A 15,040-nucleotide genomic window follows, 5' to 3' on the forward strand; every position below is an offset into this window, starting at 1 on the left:
CTTTGATTCTTTCCATCCCCTCAGCTTACCTGTCACACCCACGCATCCATGGCAGCACTGGGAAGAGGAAGTGTTGCATTCAGTAAAGCTGCAGTGCTGCCTCCACTGTGGTGCTTTGTGAGAGCACATCAGAGGGGAGAAGATGAGTGGAGGAACGGGGGAAGGAATGGAGAGAGTGAATGTGAAGGAGGATGAAAAGAAAAGATATTGTGATGAAGAGGGAAAAGGCAACAAGAAAAGGGAGACAGAAGGACATGAAATAGACAGAAGGGATGACATTTTTGACAGTTTATCCTCTGGAACAAACTCAACACACGCCTGTCACAGCACAGCTCAATGTTTTACCACAATGCTATTGTAGTGCATCAAAATATCAGGTTGTGATGCAACATGACAAACTCATAATAAAGTCACTGGGGGTAACAGCCCCTTTATAACTAAGACAATCATACCAGTGCAGATGGCAACCTTAATAGTAAGTAGGGGAAAGAGAGATCATGGGGCAGGAGATAAATGGAGAAAAGAAGGTTGGGGGCTTCAGGCTGGGGATGAGGGATTTGGAGTGCAGGAGGTGGATCAGAGCCCGTACCCCTTCCCACACTCCAACCCCCTGCCTCAGCCCAGAGCCTCCTACCATACTCCGAACCCCTCGGTCCCAGCCTGGAACACCCTCCTACACCCCCAGCTAGAGCCCTCACACAATCCTGCACCCCAACCGCCTGCCTCAGCCCAGAGCCCCCTACCATACTTCAAACCCCTTGGCCCTACCCCCCAGCCCAGAGCCCCTCCTGCACCCTAAACCCCTTATCTCTGCCCCTACCCTAGATCTAGCCCCCCTGAGCCAGCCCGGTGAAAATGAGTGAGAGCGGGGAGAGCGAGCAACAGAGGGGGGATGGAGTGAGCGGGAGCGGGTCCTTATTGAAGATTGGACAAAAAGTGCTACTAATAATGGTAGGGCTCAGATATTGTAGCAAACTGATTTCTTTACCAAATAGTCACCACACCAACAAGAGGTGATGTCATTTTAGGTTTAGTATTGGTAAAGTAGGAAGGACCTCATAGAAGAACTAGTTGTAGAGGACAATCTTGGTTTGAATGATCATGAGTTAATTCAGCTTAAACTGAATGGAAGGATAAACAAAAAAGGTCTGCAACTAGGGTCCTTGATTTCAAAAGGGCAAACTTTAAAAAATTAAGGGTATTAGGGAAGTAGACTGGCTGAAGAAGTCAAGAATCTTCATGTGGAGGAAGCTTGGAATTACTTTAAAGTCAAAGTTGCAGAAGCTAGCTGAAGACTGCATCCCAAGCACGAGGAAAAAAATTGTAGGGTAGGGTTACAAACTAAAAAGCAAGCTGAACAAGCATCTCAAACAGGTCATTAAGAGAAAGCAGAAAACCTACAAGGAATGAAAGAAGGGATGGATCAGCAAGGAACGCCACCTCTTAGAGGTCAGAAAGTGTAGGGAAAAAAGTGAGAACTGCCAAAACCCAAGCAAAGTTGGACCTTGCAAAGGAAATTAAAACCACTAGTAAAGGTTCTTTAGCCATATAAATAAAAAGAAAACAAGGAAAGAAGTGGAACCGCTAAACAGAGGATGGCGTAGATATTAAAGATAACCTAGGTATAGCCCAACACCTAAATGAATACTTTGCCTCAGTTTTCAATAAGGGTAATGAGGAGCTTGGGGCAAATGACAGGGTGACTAATGGGAACAAGGATATGAAGTAGAAATTACCACATCCAAGGTGGAAGCCAAACTCAAACAGGCTAGTGGGACCAAATCGGGCGGCCCAGATAATCTCCATCCAAGAATATTAAAGGAACTGGCACATGAAATTGCACGCCTAATAGCAAGGATTTTTAATGAACCGTAAACTCAGAGGGTGTACTCTATGACTGGAGAATTGTGAATAAAATATATTTAAGAAAGGGAAAAAAAGTGATCCGGGAAACTACAGGTCCATTAGTTTCATCTTAGTTGTATGCAAGGTCTTAGAACAAATTGTGAAAGAGGAGTAATTAAAGACACAAAGGTAAATGGTAATTGGGATAAAATACAGCATGGTTTTACAAAAGGTAGATCGTGCCAGATCAGCCTGATCTCTTTGTGTGAGGTGATAACTGATTTTCTAGTCAAAGGAAATGCAGTAGATCTAATCCACCTGGATTTCAATAAAGCATTTGATATAGTTCCATTATAAATTATTAGTTAAGTTGGAGAAGATAGGAATTAATATAAGAATCACAGGTGGATACAGAGCTGGTTAAAGGGGAGACTACAACGGGTCATGCTGAAAGGTGAACTATCTGGCTGAAGGGAGGTTACTAGTGGAGTTCCTCAAGGATGAGTCTTGGGACCAATGTTATTTAACATTTTCATTAATGACCTTTGCACAAACAGTGGGAATGTGCTAATAAAATTTGTGGATGATACAAAGTTGGGAGGCATTGCCAGTATGCAGGAGGACTGGAATATCATAGAAAGACATTTGGACAACCTTAAAAACTGGAGTAATAAAAATGGGATGAAATTTAGTAGTACAAAGTGCAAGGTCATGCACTTAGGGACTAACAACAAGAATTTTTGCTATAAGCTGGGGATAATCAGTTGGAAGCAATAGAGGAAGAGAAAGACCTGGATGTATTGGTAAATCACAGGATGACTATAAGCCATGAATGTGATGCAGCCATGGTTAATGCAGTCCTAGGATACATCAGGCAAAGCATTTCCAGTAGAGGTAGGAAAGTGTTCTTAGAATCATAGACTATCAGGGTTGGAAGGGACCTCAGGAGGTCATCTAATCCAACCCCCTGCTCAAAGCAGGACCAATGCCCAGACAGATTTTTGCCCCAGATCCCTAAATGGCCTCCTCAAGGATTGAACTCACATCCCTGGGTTTAGCAGGCCAATGCTCAAACCACTGAGCTATCCCTCCTCCCTAAAACACTGATGAGACCTCATCTGGAATACTGTGTGCAATTCTGGTTTCCCATGTTTTAGAAAGTTGAATTCAAACAGGACCGGGTGCAGAGAAGGGCTACTACTAGGATCATCAGAGGAATGGAGAATCTACCTTATGAGAGGAGACTTAAGGAGCTTGGCCTAACAAACAAAGGATGAGGGGAGCTACAATTGCCCTGTATAAATATATCAGAGGGATAAATACCAGGGTGGGAGAGGAGTTACTTAAGTTAAGCACCAATACTGACACAAGAACACATGGATATAAACTGGCCATCAATAAGTTTAGACTTGAAATGAGACCATCGGAGGAGTGAAGTTCTGGAACAGCTTTTCAAGGGAGTAGAGGGGGCAAAAAACCTAACTTGTTTTAAGACTGCTATTGCTGCTACTGCTATTGGCAAATATTTCCAATGCCTGGCAAGGGCACACTAGAGGGGGAGGACTCTGAGTTCCCAGGTGTCTGCCTGGTGGGTCTTGCCCGCATGTTCAGGGTCTAACTGGTTGCCATATTTGGGGTCAGGAATAAATTTCCTACCAGAGCAGATTGGCAGAGATCCTGGGGTTTTTTCGCCTTCCTCTGCAGCATGTGGCATGGGTCACTTGCTGATTTGAACTAGAGTAAATGGTGGATTCTCTGTAACTTCAAGTATTTACATCAAGATTTGAGAATTTCAGGAACTCAGCCAAAGGGCCTGTTGCAGGAGTTGATGGGTGAAATTCTGTGGCCTGCAGGAGGTCAGACTAGATGACCAAGATTATCCCTTCTGGCCTTAAAATCTATGAGTCTGTGATTCTATGAAGGGGTGACGCTGAGACAGAGAAAAAGGTTAGGGACCAAGAGTACACCTTGCCAGAAACAGCACTTTTGGTCACTTACTGACAGGAAGCATTGATACCAGAAAAATGATTTCAGGCAATGGGAGGTGGCAGAAGCACAGGAGAGCCCCACTAGTCTGATCAAAAATGAGAAATCAAGGGAGGGGAGTGGGAAAAATGCAGTGAAGAAGGAACAAAGTCATGAATGGTGTAGCTTCTCTGGACACTGAAATGCTTATTGTATTACTATGTAGCACCATACATATACATGGTCTAGGTGAGTGGTTCTCAACCAGGGGTACGTATACCCCTGGGAGTACGCAGTGGTCTTCCGGGGAACATCAGCTCATCTAAATATTTGCCTAGTTTTACACCAGGCTACATTTAAAAAGCACTAGCAAAGTCAGTACAAGCAAATTTCATACAGACAATGACTTGTTTATACTGCTCTATACACTGAAATGTAAGTACAGTATTTATATTCTAAATGATTTATTTGATTATTATATGGTAAAAATGAGAAAGTAAGCAGTTTTTCAGTAAGACTGTTCTGTAACACTTTTGTATTTTTATGTCTCATTTTGTAAGCACGTAGTTTGGAGGTACACAAGACAAATCAGACTTCTGAAACGGGGACAGTAGTCTGGAAAGGTTGAGAGCCACAGGTCTAGGTGAACTATACTAAAACCATAAGATTAATATTCTACAGACCTTGTAGCCTAAAGTCAGAAATGGTAGAGCACAGAATGGGATCATGTCATGAAGCATTCAGGTCTGTGGAACTGGAGAATTTTTAGACTTTTGGTGAAGAGCAGAAGCTTGGCAACCATTAACTGGGAGTCTATCCCAAGCATATGAGCCATATAAAAAAGGCATGAAGGTTGGATTTTTTTCTACAGAAGTCTTTTTTTAAGGTCTCCCCGTTTTTTCTTCTCCTCATTTCCTCTGCTGCCTCCACCAACATGGGATTTACAACCAGTATCAAATTCAGCTCCTTCCCATGCCATCTCTTCTTCTTTTGTCCCTTGGTTTATCTGGATCAACTGCTGCTGTGATATTAGCTGCCCACAGTTACCTGCCAGAGATTTATGACTGGACTCCACTGGGGGCCTAAGCAGCTTCCAAACTATGAGTGTTGTTCTCTTCTCACTTACACCAGTGTAACTCCATTGGCTTCATTGGAGTTACTTTGGATCCACACCATTGGGACGGGAGACTCGGGTTCTACCTTTTCTGTGCTTTTCCATCCTCATGAAATTTCTGCCTGCATGCCCTACTGATTTTTGGGAAGTGGTTCCTGTTGCTGACAATGAGAGCCAGGAACTCTACTTGGGCAGACAACAAATTCGGACCCAGTGAACTATAGCACCCCACTTATTATAAGCCCTTGTTTTTTATTATTATAGTTTTATTGAAAAAATTAGCTCTAGAATGAAGCTTCTCATTCTTGTTCTTGGACCAAAAGTGATTTTGCATGTTGTGTGGAAAGCTGGGTAAAATTCTGTTAGATTGTTTCTCAGTAAGATGAACATAAAAAAAGATTTTTTCATAACTGGAACCATTTTCAAATGCAGTTGAATGACTCACAAATGCCCTACTTTTTAACACAGCAAACTCTATATGGATTTAAAACCTCACTGAGGAGCAGTGCCTCAGAGATGAAGAATTTTGGTTCTGAAATAACAAAGCTGTAAGTCTTTGAAAAATGTGTACTGCGAATGCATAGAATGGTTTTCCACTAATGACCAAATCTTCCCCACTGTCTTTAATGGGAATTGCAGGTGATCATATGAGAGTAGAATTTGGCCCTAAATGTTTAACGTATGTAGTGCCCCACTGAAAATCACATTCAGCTGGGAGAAGGATCTAGAGGCTGGAAGTAAGTCTAATCTCTCATGCCCTTGCTGTATTCTAGGTCAGTAGTATACTGCTCGATAGTATTCATCACCATGCATTTTTTGACAGGTTTCCACGCCCCATTTAGGGCTTATGTCCCGCCTTCCCATCCCGTTTCCGTTGGCACCAAAATTTGGTGCCGTCGGCCATTTTGAAATTGTGTGTGTCTTTTTGACTAGGGGAAGTGTTGTGTGTGTGCTTGGGTACATTGAGAGAAAGGGGTTGAAAGAAGAGAGTGAGAGAGTGTAAAGATGAAAAAAGAAAGTTTGAGTAAGGTTTAGAGAGAAAAAAAGGAAAGAAAGGTTCTTTGGGGAGGTTGAGAGAGAGAGAGGCTTTTAAGGGGTAGGTTATGAAAGAATAGAACGATTTTTGTTTTTAAAGGGTTAGTTAGTTTGAAAGAAGAGAGCTTTGTAGTGTGTTTGAGTAAGGAGAGATGATGGTAAAGGCCTACTTTGGTAGGCTATTAAAGAATAGAAATTTTTGAGATAAATATAAAAGTTAAATAATATTGAAAACTAGGTTTAAAAAGGGAATTTACTAAGGCAGAGCCTGTTTAGTAAGCCCATGGTAAAAAAGTGAATAGAAAAGCATTTAAACTATTCAATACCAGTGTAGGGTAAGAAAAAAAGCTTTTAAAAACATTAAAAACTAGGTTTAAAAAGGGAATTTACTAAGGCAAAGCCTGTTTAGTAAGACCATGGTAAAAGGGTTGCTAAGAAAAACACAATTAAACTATTCACTATCAGAGTAGGTTAAAAAAAGAGCCTTTAAAATCATTAAATAACATTAAAAGCTAGGTTTAAAAAGGGCATTTACTAAGGCAAAGCCTGTTTGGTAAGCACATGGTAAAAAAGTGAATAGGAAAGCATTTAAATTACTTACTATCAGGGTAGGTTAAGAAAAGAGCCTTTAAAATAATTAAATAATATTAAAAACAACAAAAATAGGTTTAAAAAGGGAATTTACTAAGGCAGGGCCTGTTTGGTAAGCGCATGGTAAAATGAATAAAAAAGCATTTAAACTATTCAATACCAGTGTAGGTTAAGAAAAAAGAGAGGTTAAAAGAAAGAACAGGGCAAAAATAGGGAAAAGAGAGCCCCCTTTGCAAAGGGCAAAGATAGACAGCACATGGTTGAATCAGAAAGAGAGAGAATGAGAGAGAAGCAGGCAGAGCATGTTTGGTAAGCACCTGGTAAAAAAGTGAATAAAAACGCATTTAAACTATTCAATACCAGTGTAGGTTAAGAAAAAAGAGAGGTTAAACGAAAGAAAAGGGAAAAGAAAGCCCCCTTTGCAAAGGGCAAGATAGACAGCACATGGTTGAATCAGAGAGAGAATGAGAAAGAGAGAGAGAATTCTTACCTTTTTAGTCTTTCGGTAGAATGAGGCAACTTTCCTGGTTCAGACCCTTTCAGTCTTGTTATTACCACCTTTGGATTGGACCAATCAGAGTTTGTTTTACAGCAGTGTCATAGAATTCATTTTATGAACCAATCCTAGAGTTTTAAGATTTTAAACAAGAGCCATCTCCCTCCTCTTCCCCCTTCCCTTCTCCCCCCCCCCCACCTTTTAACTGTCATTCTTATCTAAAGAAACAGACCCCCAGCATTTTTTTCACCATGTAGCCCTTTTAGAGAGGGGTATTTATAAAAGTTAAAACCATAAGCTTTTAGTAACAAACAATTTTAAAAGTTTCCCCCTAGGTTTTAAACTAACAGAGGTTATTTTTTTTTTAGTAAAAACAATGTGAAGCTGCAGCAAAGCTCCTGTTAGCAAAGCAGCCACTGTGAGTTAGTGGATCACAGAGAAGGAGTTTGCTTCTTTACCTGCTTTTTAACAAACATAAGTAAAAGTTACATTAAGATTTGCAAAGGTATAGTTACTTAAAAAGACACATTCCTTTTGTATGTGTTGTAATAAAAAAAAAGAGCATGCAGAAGCACCCCAGGTTTTTAGTAACAGACAGTTTATATACCCCTTATCTTGTAAACCAGTGGATTAGAGAGAAGTGTGTTTCTTTTTCCACTTTTTAACAAATAGAGGTGAAAGTTATATTAAGGGTTGTAAAGGAATAAACACTTGAAAAGACATGCCTAAATGAAGACACAGCCCTTTTGTATGTGTTGTAATAAAAAAAAGCATGCAAAAGCACCCCAGGGTTAAACCCTGACTAAGAAAATGTTTTTCCCCAAGGTTTTTAGTGAGAACAACTTGAAACAGCCTTTTGAAGGTAGTGAATTAGAAAAGAAGAAGACCCCTTTGAAAAACAAGGCTATCTGAAGACCCATTCCTTTATTTAACCCCCTTGGCATAGGTGTTTCAATAAAATGTGAGTTTGCAGAAACAGTCCAGGGTTATAAAAGTAATGTATAGCGATAAAAAAGTCCCCCCCCATGTTTTAAACTGAGGGCAGGTCTTCACTACGGGGGGAGGGGGGTCGATTTAAGATACGCAAATTCAGCTACGCGAATAGCGTAGCTGAATTCGACGTATCAGAGCTGACTTACCCCGCTGTGAGAACGGCGGCAAAATTGACCTCCGCGGCTCCCCGTCGACGGCGCTTACTCCCACCTCCGCTGGTGGAGTAAGAGCATCGATTCGGGGATCGATTGTCGCGTCCCGACGAGACGCGATAATTCGATCCCCGAGAGATCGATTTCTACCCGCCGATTCAGGCGGGTAGTGTAGACCTAGCCTGACATGGGTTATTTTTTAGTAAGCACAATTTGAAACAGCATGCTTTTTTAGCAAAGCCGTTGTTAGCAAAAACAGCCTCTGTGAGCCAGTGGATCAGAGATAAGAAGGCTGCTTCTTTTTCAAACTTTTTAACAAATGCAAGTAAAAGTTATATTAAGTCTTGTAAAGGGATAAACACTTTAAAAGACAAACCTATATGAAGTTACATCCCTTTATTTACAGGTGTGTTTCAATAAAATAGAGCATGCAGAAACACCCCAGGTTTAAAACCACAGATTCTTAGTAACAGACAGTTTATATCCCCTTATTTTGTAAACCAGTGGATCACAGAGAAGTTTGCTTCTTTACCCGCTTTTTAACAAATAGAGATGAAAGTTATATTAAGCCTTGTAAAGGAAGAAACATTTGAAAAGACAAGCCTATATGAAGACCCATACCTTCATTTAGCACTTTTGCATATGTTTTAATAAAAAGTGAGCATGCAGAAACATACCAGGGTTAAAAACACAGAGACCCTGTTTATAAAAGTAAATTATAGTGATAAAAAAGTCCCCCCTCTGTGTTTTAAACTAACATGGATTATTTTTTAGTAAGAACAATTTGAAACAGCATGCTTTTTCAGCAAAGCCATTGTTAGCAAAATCAGCCTTTGTGAGTTAGTGGATCAGAGATAAGAAGGTGGCTTCTTCCCCAAACTTTTTAACAAATGCAAGTAAAAGTTATATTAAGTCTTGTAAAGGGATAAATACTTTAAAAGACAAACGGTAATCTAACTGCGCGTATACTACGGGGGCAACCTACTGAGGAACAGGCCGTGTTATAAAATAAAATGTCAGTTGAAAATAACTGTGTAAAGCGTGTTTTTATGGAGTTCAAGGGATGTGGGGTTTGTCAAAAGGGCGGTAGGTTGCCCCCGTGGTATATGCGCATTTTCCACCCCAAGGCCCTCTGCATTAGGACTTAATCATAACCCCTCTGATTTCAACAATGTCTCAGGTCTCTCGTCTACTGTTTCGTATTATTTAATGCTGTACATCAACTGTCGAACAGTATACTACTTAGGTCTGTAACTCCTGAATGACAGGAGTATGGCTATCCTGACAGTCTACAACTTCCAGGAGGTAGAATCCTGACCTGGAAAGCCTTCTCCCTAGTGACGTAGGACCCACAGACAACCCGAATAGCTTTCAGCTCTGACAATGACAGTTACAGTCTTAACTGTCACTTCAAAGCCTTCCATAATTCTGAAGACCAGTTCTTTATCTAGAAAGAAGGCAGCCTTCACAGCTTTGAGGAGGGGCAGGAGTATGGTGAAGGAAATGTTGAGGGTTTGGTGGTCTTCTGCTGAGTAATGTAGATGGGCTGCTCTCTGTTGGAATAGTGAAGAAAAAATTATCTTAGCACTTCTTACGTAGTGTGTTTCTTCCTGGAAGTACTTCATGATTCCACCATGCAGTTCTTACTCAGGTAAAACTCATACAGACTTCAATGGTTATTTTGCCTCTTTAATGCCTGTAAAGATGGGCCTGTAAAAGGGGAAAATAACTTGTTTTCTGTCTTGAGACTAATGGTACTGTATAAAGAGGCAGAATAGGGAAAGTGGAGTGTGAGGTTTTTGATTTACCTATGTCACACAGTTTGAGGGAAGAGCACACAAAGCAATGCAAGAGAAGGGAATATGGAGGGAGGAAAGAACAAGATTTTACATACAGATCCCTTAATAAAGAGTAACAACTTAAAAAGTGATCTTAGAATTTGTTGTTTGAGACTTAATTATGCAGTGTATACGATAAGGGCACAAAAACAGACATAATGAGATCTGTGGAAGCAGCAACATGGCATCTTCCAGTAGCTCAGACACCTTGTATCTTATCACACACATTAGCCAATTCCAGGATAAGTATTTTGGGACCATTAATCATCACGATTGTGAATACCAGCATTTATGACAAGGGTCAGAATGAGGCTACAGGATCCTGCAAATTACTTTATTAAAGGCACTGGCTATTGATGAATTTGGCACGATCTAAATGTCTCTTTAGGGTGGGATACCCTGAATGTTTTGTGTGTGTGTGTGTGTGTGTTTAAAGGGAGTGATTAAATTCTGTTTTTATTACAAAATATATTCATAGTATTAGGACTGTGCAGACAATGGAAATTCCATTTCACAAAGGATTTTGAATTTTAGCTTCATTTTGAATAGGAACAAAACCTGAAAAATTCATAATTCTCCATGAAAGAAAAATTTAAAAAAAGTTGTTCAGATCAGAATGTTTAATTTTGGCGAAATGGTTTTGTTTGGATTTGGACTTTAAAAATTTTAAATATAATACAAAATAAAAAAATTGAAAATAATTTCAAAATGAAAAATCAAAATGCTTCATTCCAACTATGTTGAAATGGGACATTGTCGGACCTTTCCTCCACAGTTTTTTTTCTCTTAAATGAAATTTCTGCAAAATCAATATGGTTTTGTGAAGCGTTTTCATTTTGACAGAACTGCATTTTCAATTGAGTTTTTCTGATCAGCTCTATTTAGTATGTACCAATCCATTATTTACATCTTTTTATTACAAAATATTTCTTTATGAATATTTACATCTTCCTTTGGATTTCTAAACTAGTTGGAATATTTTTGGAACAAAACATTCTGATTTTTCATTTTTAACCAACTTTTTGTTTTGAATTTTTTATTTTGTATTATTTTATATATTATATTATAACATTAAAAAGTCAAAATGAAATATTTCAACTGATATGGAACAATTTTTTTAAATTTCCTCTGTGGAGAATTTCAAAATTTTTGAGTATTTTGTTCCAATTTGAAATGAAGCCAAATTTAAAAAATCTCAAAATCCTTAGTGAAATGGAATTTCCATACTTCACACAAAACAAACCTATGTGCTTGCAATTGTTTCCATTGCTTTTCCTCTGCTCTGATTTGAGCAGAGGAATTATGTTAATTATTATTAATTAACTACCCGAATCGGGGGGTAGTAATCGATCTATCGGGGATCGATATATCGTGTCTCGTCTAGACGCAATATATCGATCCCAGAACGCGCTCCCATCGACTCTGGAACTCCACCAAGGCGAGCGGCGGTAGCGGAGTTGACGGGGGAGCTGCGGCCATCGATCCCGCACCGTGAGGACGGGAGGTAAGTCGAAATAAGATACGTCGACTTCAGCTACGCTATTCCCATAGCTGAAGTTGAGTATCTTACATCGACCGCCCCCCAGTGTAGACCAGCCCTTACAGTAGAAGCTTAGAGTTTCCAACCAGGGCTGGCTCCAGCATTTCTGCTGCCCAAAGCAAAAAAAAAACAAAAAAAACCCGCGATCGCAATCACGACCGGCAGCGGCAATTGGGGGAAAAAAAAAAAAGCCGCGATCGGCGGCGGCAGTTCGGCGGCAGGTTCTTCGCTCCTAGAGGGAGTGAGGGACCTGCCGCCCCCGAATTGCCGCACGTGCCGCCCCTCTCCCTTGGCCGCCCCAAGCACCTGCTTGTTAAGCTGGTGCCTGGAGCTGGCCCTGTTTCCAACACCAGAGTTACGAACCGACCAGTCAACCACACACCTCATTTGGAACTGGAAGCACACAATCAGGCAGCAGTAGAGACAAAAAAAAAAAAGCAAATACAATACAGTACTATGTTAAATGTAAACTACTAAAAATAAATAAATAAAGCAGAAGCATCATTTCCCCTCTGCATAGTACAGTTTCAAAGCTGTATTAAGTCAATGTTCAGTTGTAAACTTTTGAAAGAACAACCATAACATTTTGTTCAGATTTATGAACATTTCAGAGTCACAAACAACCTCCATTCCCGAGGTGTTTGTAACTCTGAGGTTCTACTGTAAAACTGCAGGGTTGGGACCTATATATTTACTCATTCAGCATTCTGTTTGACTTCAGTTATAACTTTATCTGAGTAAGTACTGCAGGATTGGCCCTAAAATGCAACTTCTATTCCTGTGATCCTTGTGGAGAAAGTCCAAGCGTAATATTGCCAATGCCCCTGTTCCTTTGGATGAGATGGCTCTTTATGTTTTATGGTATTTTGCACACTGTATTGAGGAGTGCTTGAATGTACATTTAGACCTCAGACAATAAAATCAGCAAATGATTTCTTCTAGACAATAGGAATATTTAACTATATAAACTACACGTTGAAAAGTATAGTGGGCCAAATTCTGTTGGTAACACACACAATGTATGTCAGACTAAATGATATAATGTTGCCTTCTGCCCCTAAACTATAAGAAATCTATGTGTAGATCCTGGTCTTTTAGTCAGAATTATTTCCATATCAACATAGCCATAGGTGGAATTTGGCATGGTGCATTTATTTCTACATTGATGTGGGTTAAGGAAGAAACTTTGGGCAGATTATTTTATAAGTGCCTATTGTAGTGTTTCTCTCTGGTATTAGTGACAGAGACATGATACTGAACTATATGGAGTGCTGGTCTGATCCACTATGTCAATTCCTGTATTCCTAGGTACAGTAATTATTTAACCAAATGCAGGAGTTGAGATCTGGATAGGCACATATTTTGAGCTGTGCATATTTTTGCTCTATTACATATTTCTTGTAGATTACATTTATTTTGATATTTGTCTCTTTAGATAGCTTTTGCATTTATTTTAGTGCAATGGTACAATTGAGACTTCAGAAGATCAAGGCTGAGTTTCTTTAGAATATCCCCTCTGTGTGTGTATGTGTGTGTGTGTATATATGTATATGTAATATACATATATACTGAAGATACTAAATTGTGTTTGCTGTGGAACCTATAACTTCAGGTGTCTTTGACTGCTTTGTATTTAAAATCTCAAACTTTAACTCTTGTGCTGACCTAGTCACTCTACACCCCCAGTTAGTATCTCGTATCGTAGCAGGCCTTAGAACCAAACATCAGACATTCGTTACTTCGTGCCTAGGGTCTCGAAATCTCAGATCGGTGGAGACTGGGAGCCAACTGGGAAGGGCCCCCTTACACCCTAGCACCTTGGGGCTCTGCGGGTGGGCGAGGAGGAAGTCTCCCCAACTCCCCCCCAAATCCTGAATCCCATCTCCACGGGGTGGAGACGGGGCGCTTGATCCGCCTACCTCCCCCAAACCCCATCCCCACAGGGCACCGTGTGCGCGCAGAGGCCGCTAGCTCCACCTCAGTGCACCCAGCCCTGGCACTAACGGGCAGCAGCTTCCCTCGCAGGTGGCGGAGGCTCGGCCCCTTTAAGGCCGAGGCTGCCGAAACCCGATCCCGCAGTGAGTGGCTTGTCGCAGCAGCCCTCGGAGCTGCCGCCACCCGCTGCCCCCGGAGCATCCTGTGTGGCAAGCAGCGAAGGGCTCTCCCCGCAGCGCCGGCAGGGATGGGGGAGGAGCTGCGGCCACACTAGCCCCCGTCTGGCCTCCCACCCCAGGTAAGGGTGCGCGGGGCTCGGGTGGGGCAGTGCCCGCAGCCTTCCACAGGGAAACGGCCTGCCCGCCTGGGGTGGGGGCAGGGCGTGCGGGGCGGCGGAATGGGGAGCGGCCGGGAGCCCCGCTCCGGGCCGGGCTGCGCATCCCAGCTCCAGGCCCATCGTGTGAGGGGCAGGCGGCGGGCAGGTTCCTATGAATCCCCTCCCCCGCCTGCCGGGAGCGAGGGGTCGGGGCAGTGTATCAGAGGGTCTGGTGTAGTGAACGGGACTGGGGGGTTCTGCCCCAGCAGGGAGAGGGTTAATGGGAAAGGGGGGCGGTTGTGCAGCCCCGGGAGGGAGCGGGTCAGTGGGAATGGTGGCGCGGGGGAGGGGAGGTTGTATAGTCCAGCAGGGAGAGGGGAAATGAAAGCTGGAAGTGGGGAAAGGCAGCTGGTACTGCAGCTCCAGTTTTTGCCCACTAGACCAGCAGGGTTGCTGTCAAATTGCATCAAGTCCTGTCTCTACAATATGCTACCGCTATAATGCTGTGAAACTGGTCCAGCCTCTCTGAAATGCTGCACTGAATAAACTAATACTTTCAAAGGGACACTTTCAGATTTAAAATACTGTTTTAAAATCCGATGTCCCTATTTCCCTACATATAATATCTTAGATTGTTATTTAAACTGAATTTTGTAAATGCTAATATTTATGTTCACTTTTGATTTGTCTGAATATCTGTCCTCTTGGACAAAAAATACTAGTAATTACATGTTTTTATTTCTAATTTGTTTACAATCTGGCTTTCCTCTGCTAGGTAGTATAGCAATGTTTGATTATTGAACATTGCAAATAAATGTTTGCATCTCAACAAATTAAAAATTAGGTGTAGTTGATTTCCTTTCTTCTCCCTTCTCCTCCAGCCACCTAATACTCTGAAACTGAAATTTCAGGAAATGTTTTTATTAATGTTTCTGGTTTTAGAAACTTCTGTTCCTGAACTAACAGTACCCATATGTTTTTTTTTTTTGTTTGTGTCTTTTTTTTTTAAGTTAGCGATTTTAAAATGTTCAGTACCACTATCAAGTTTTTTTCCACTTTTTCTCTTTATCTCTTTTCTACTAAAGACTCTTGATGTATCTGAAAGCTTTGAGGAAATAAGCTTTTTTGATAAGCGATATTGCAACACGTAATTCACCTTGCAGTTTGGTTTTGGTAGGGGAATATGACTAATCTCTGCAGTTTCAGAGCAGGGTACAAAA

This window comes from Emys orbicularis, chromosome 8 (genome assembly GCF_028017835.1).
Source record: "Emys orbicularis isolate rEmyOrb1 chromosome 8, rEmyOrb1.hap1, whole genome shotgun sequence".
Taxonomy (NCBI): Eukaryota; Metazoa; Chordata; order Testudines; family Emydidae; genus Emys; species Emys orbicularis.